This window comes from Elaeis guineensis, chromosome 1 (assembly GCF_000442705.2).
Source record: "Elaeis guineensis isolate ETL-2024a chromosome 1, EG11, whole genome shotgun sequence".
NCBI classification, from domain to species: Eukaryota; Viridiplantae; Streptophyta; class Magnoliopsida; order Arecales; family Arecaceae; genus Elaeis; species Elaeis guineensis.
The window spans coordinates 78,373,691-78,379,830 of record NC_025993.2 but is presented as its reverse complement, the minus strand read 5'-3'; positions in this window follow the sequence as shown (position 1 = coordinate 78,379,830).

Here is a 6,140-nt window from a genome sequence, read left to right as displayed (position 1 = left end):
CAATCGTGCAGTATCTAATACCCATCTTTGACTTGTAGTTGTCGAACTCCTTCACCGCAATGGCTTTAGTGAATGAGTCAGCCAGGTTCTCCTTTCCGTCGATCTTCTGAAGATCGACGTCACCTCGATCCATAATTTTTTGGATGAGATGGTAGCGACACAGAATATGCTTCATCCGCTGGTGTGCCTTTGGTTCCTTCGCCTGAGCAATGGCTCCAGAGCTGTCACAATAGAGCAGAATTGGACCAACAAGGGTGGGTGCTACTCTGAGCTCGATGATGAATTTTCTCAGCCACACCATTTTTTTGGCAGCATCTGATGCAGCGACATACTCCACCTCGCAAACTGAATCAGTCACTGTGTGCTGCTTGAAACTTTTCCAGTAGATAGCCCCACCATTAAGGGTAAAAATAAATCCCGACACACTTTTGCTGTCATCATGATCAGATTGGAAACTAGAGTCTGTAAACCCTATAAGTCTCATGTTTGATTCACCATAAACGAGCCACTGGTCCTTAGTATTTCTTAAATACTTCAGGATGGTTTTAACAACCTTCCAGTGATTCTCCCCTGGATCAGATTGGTATCTACTCACTACCCTAGTGAGTATGCCACATCTGGTCGTGTACATGTCATGGCATACATGATAGATCCCACTGCCGAAGCATATGGAATCCTACCCATACGCTCTCTCTCTTGAGGTATTGTTGGACAATCCCTCTTCTAGAGAGAAATTCCATAGCCTATCAGAAGATAGCCTTTCTTGAAATTCTTCATGCTGAACATCTTCAGCATAGTATCAATGTACGTGGACTGAGATAAACCAAGCAACTTTTTAGATCTATCTCCATAGATCCTCATCCCTAGGATGTAGGAAGCTTCTCCCAGATCCTTCATGGAGAATTGTGACGACAGTCAAATCTTTATTTTCTGTAATGCAGGGACATCATTTCTGATTAAGAGAATGTCATCCACATACAATACAAAAAATACTACTACTGGACCATTAGCCCACTTATAAATGTAGGGCTCTTCTCCGTTCTTAACGAAGCCATACATCTTGATCGTCTTATCAAAACGTATGTTCCAACTCCGTGATGCCTGCTTAAGTCCATAAATGGACCTCTATAGCCTGCACACCTTAGACTCATCTGTGGATGTGAATCCTTCAGGTTGTATCATATACACCTCTTCATCCAGCTCTCCATTTAGAAAAGCTGTCTTCACATCCATCTGCCAGATTTCATAGTCCAGATGGGCAGCTATCGCAAGCATAATCTGAATAGATTTGAGCATTGCCACAGGAGAAAACATCTCGTCATAGTCTATACCATAACGTTGATGATATCCCTTGGCAATCAGATGGACTTTATAGGTTTCCACCTTTCCATCTGTGCCTCTCTTCCTCTTAAAGACCCACTTACACCCTATGGGTTTTACTCGTTCGGGTGGGTCAACCAATATCCACACATCGTTGATCTTCATGGACTCTATTTTAGATTTTATGGCCTCTAGCTATTTCTCAGAGTCAGATCTCTGTATTGCATCCATGTAGGTGATCGGATCCTCATCGTTTTCATCAAGTTCGATAGGATCGTCGTCCCGGACCAAGAAACCATAGTATCTGTCCGATTGATGTGGTACTCTACCAGATCGCCTTAAGGGTGCTTGAACAATGGGCTCCGAATCTGATCTAACCAAATCCGGTTTAGGTTCAGCAACTTGTATTGATTTTTTCATCTACCAAACTTCGTCAAGTTCGACCTTAGAGGCAACAGTCCCTTCACCAAGGAACTCCTTTTCCAAAAAGATTGCCTTAAGGCTGACAAATACTTTTTGCTCATCAGTTAGGTAGAAGTAATACCCTTTGGTTTCTTTTGGGTACCTTATAAAATTACACTTGTTAGACCTAGGTCCAAGCTTGTCCGTAATTAAATGTTTAACATAAGCCAGACACCCCAAACCCTAAGGTGCGAGAGTACTGACTTACGTCCTATCCATATCTCATATGGCGTTTTGGTTATAGATTTACTCAAAACTCTATTTAGAAGGTAACAAGCCGATTCGAGCACATATCCCCAGAGGGAGATCAACAGACCAGCAAACCCCATCATGGATCGAACCATGTCCAACAAGGTTTGATTCCTCCTTTCAGATACACCATATATTGTGGTGTTCCAGGAGGAGTCCATTGAGAGAGAATCTCATTCTCCCCAAGATATGTCAGAAAATCATTGGAAAGATATTCACCTCCTCGATCAGATCGAAGAATTTTAATACACTTCTCAGTTTGTTTTTCTACCTCATTTCGGAATAGTTTGAACATTTCAAACGACTTCGATTTATGCTTCATTAAATAGATATTCCCATACCTCGATAGGTCGTCTGTGAAGGTTATGAAGTAGAAATATCCACCTCTTGCACTTGAGCTCATGGGTCCACATACATCAGAATGTACCAGACCTAAGAGTTCACTGGCTCGCTCACCTTTTCTAATAAAAGGTGATTTGGTTATTTTACTAAGAAGACAGGACTCACAGGTTGGAAGTGATTCACAATCACCTACTTTAAGAATTTCTTCTTAAGCCAATCTGTTTATCATGTTCTTATTGATATGACCTAGCCTACAGTGCCAAAGGTAGACTTTTAACACATTATCTATTCTAGGACGTTTACCGGAGGTTTGAACCACATTAACAGGTTGTGATAGAAAGTAAATTCTATTATTAAATTGTCCAACAAACATTGTAACACCATTCAAAATGATATTACAAATATTTTTTTTATTAAAAATTGATAACCGTTCATGGCCAAAAGGCCTACAGAAATAATATTTAATAAAAAGCTTGGACAATAGTGACATTCACTCAGAATTATGTTTCGAGAATTGATTACAAGGTTCATGATTCTTAATGCTAGAATTGGAACTTTGCTTCAATCTCCAACGTTCAAGAATCTCTCGCCTTCATCAAATCTCCTACTGACCTGCAGACCCTGCATCGAATTGCAAATATGATAAGGGCTTCCAGTATCCAATACCCAGGCAGTAGTATCACAAATAAAAAAGTTGCAAGGTGTTATCATATAAGTTCCTTGCTTCTTCTTCGGCCTGTTCGGGTCCAGGGAGGCAATGTATAGAGGACAGTTCCTCTTTCAGTGCCCCTGCTTCTTGCAAAAGAAGCACTCCGCCTGGCTCTGGTCGGGCTTGCACTTCTTGGTCTGACCCTGTGCAGACATCCCAGCATGCAACTGCACCTTCTTATGCTTCTTCTTCTTGTTATTCTTCTTCCCTTTCTTAAAGGGTCGACGACCAGAAGAAGACCCTCCCACAACATTCACCGACTCCTTATGGAGCTGGTGATTCTTCTCAAAGTTTTGCAGCAACCCCAACAAGTCGTGGTAGTTCACTGCTGGCTTTGTCATCCAAAAATGAGTAAGGAAGGGGAGGAAGGACTTGGGCAATGAATTAAGGATCGCATCCTTACCGAGCTGCTCGTACAGGGGAAAGCCCAGTTTACTTAGGCGCTCAATCATTTCGATCATGTACAGTACATGATCAGTGACTGAGGCTCCATCCCTCATCCGAGCATTGAAAATAGTACAACTAATTTTGTGTCTTTCAACATCGTCAGACGTGCCAAAAGAGTCGTTCAACATTTGAAGCATCTCCTGTGGCTGGGCATTCTCGAACCTGTGGCTGAACTCATCATTCATTGCCGCCAGCAAATGCATCGAATGGTGGTGCTGTCGTTGAGCCACTTCTGATAAGTATCTCAGACCGTCCCTCTAACGTTCGGGGCTGGCTCCTCAGGTGCTGGATCCGTTACTACATAAAGGATCTGCTCATGCTCAAGGATGATTTTTAATTTTCGATACCAGCTATCGAAATTAGGTCCCATGAACTTGTCATTATCTAATAATGACCGGAGCGACAGAGTAGTGGCCATAGCTGCATAAAGAAAAGCCATACCTCTATTAGTACATAAATTATAAATACTAAAGACTTGGACTTTAGTCTAAAGTTTCTCCCAGTATTTTTACAAACTGGTAGCCTCAACCTCCAATTCGAGGAATTACTTTAATTCCTTAGTGGGTACTAGAATCCACACAGACTACATACGAGCCCAACTTTGGTTGGTCAACCCATGTGCATCTATGGGTAGGTTCATAACCAGTTGTTTCTCTAAACAACTTCTAGTAATTGATTTTGCCCCAGAACCTAATCAGTAGGCTTTGGCCTCCACTGAAAAGATCTGGTTAGGTCCAACCATTAACATGATTTGATTTGATGAATCGGACCAATAAATGATCAGGCCCGACTTTGGCCGGCCAACTTGACCACCATCAGAAAGACTCAAACCAAATTATCATATTATGAATGATAATTCTATTAGTCAATAAGCATCAGGCCTTTGGGCCTCCAATGATTATTAAACTAATGGACTCATTATCACTCACTTAATGGGAGGCTATGACTTAGTTATCAATATAACTTAATCATTTTTAGGGACCTAATAATTTTTGAAGATTTTATTAAAGGATAGATGAGAAGAAAATATCCAGCCAATTTCAATCCTCCCACTGACTTCACCAAGTCAGATTAAAAAAGTATTTAATTAAAGCTGGCATTAGGAGCACCTAAATCAGTCAAACTGATTTACCTAATGACATGGGTGAGCCCTAATCACCAAGTGATCTAATCAAAATTTAATTCACCAGATTGGCCAGGTAAGTGAGATCAGTGGTGGGGATAAGCCATTAACTCGTCAGAGATCGAATCACTGCGAGTAGCTCCCGCTTAAAAACCACTGGTCAAACTGTCAAACTTACCTTAGATACCAACCGGTTCATTAGTTTTAATTTGATCAACTTAGTAAATAGGGTTCCACCGCATAGCCATGAATTAAGTCCATCTTGATCTAGTTAAAGACATGGACCCATTCAACTACAACTATTGAAGTTGAGTCTAGAGTATCCTTGACCTAATCTAATTCATTTTTTGATTAGATTTGACCAATTACTCTAATTTAGTCTATTTCTTTAAGCTAACCTAAGGTCTAATCCAATTATGGACCTAATCCATCTAACCCATTGACCCACAAGTTTATGCAATGGTCTTAGGTCTTAATTCACAATTCTAGACCTACTAGACAACACTTAATTCTTTTAATTAAGTATTTGGGCGATGGGTCAGGGTTTGGCATTTCAAAAATAATTTTTAAATTTGAAAGATTTTATTTTCTGTTCACAAAATATGTTGACTCATTTCACAAATAGATCAGCACATTTCATAAATAGCAATCCTATTGCTAATTACATAACAGAAAATAACTCAATCAAAATAAATCATGAATATTCCTTTAGATCTAATCTAACACATTCATGATAAATTTCACAATTGAACCTTTACAATTAATTTCTTTCGTTCCTTCATCTGCATGGGATATAATTACAGCGGTACCCCTACCGCCATAGGAGACCCCATCGAATGGGAGGAGAGGGCCTTTAAACCCTACTTTTCTCCTATGATCGGACGGCCATGGCAACCAACCCAATTCGATTACTTGCTACTTGGATCAAGTATATCTAAATATACCAATTTTAAAATTTAAATTTTAAATTTCAAATTTTAAATTTTAAATTTTGAATTTCAAATTTCAAACAAATTTCAAAATTCAAAATTTTGAATTTCAAATTTTGAATTTCAAATTTTGAATTTTAAATTTTGAATTTCAACTTTAAAATTTCAATCAAATTTCAAATCTCAAATTCAAATTTTGAATTTTAAAATTTTTGAATTTTGAATTTCAAATTTCAAATTTCAAAATTCAAATTTTGAATTTCAAATTTTTGAATTTTGAATTTCGAACAACTTTCAAAATTCAAATTTCAAATTTTGAATTTTAAATTTTAAATTTTAACTTTTAGATTATAACTTAATCTATGCATGCAAATATATATATCATATCTAAGAACCCGCTCAGATACCATTTGTGGAAAAATTCAGTGCAGGGGTAAAATGATAATTTTAAAATTTTTTCAAAATTATGATTTTACAGTGGAAAAATATTAATTAATTTAATTAATTAATATAAATTTATCCTACACTAGGATCTAAATATGATATATAGCATGCATTC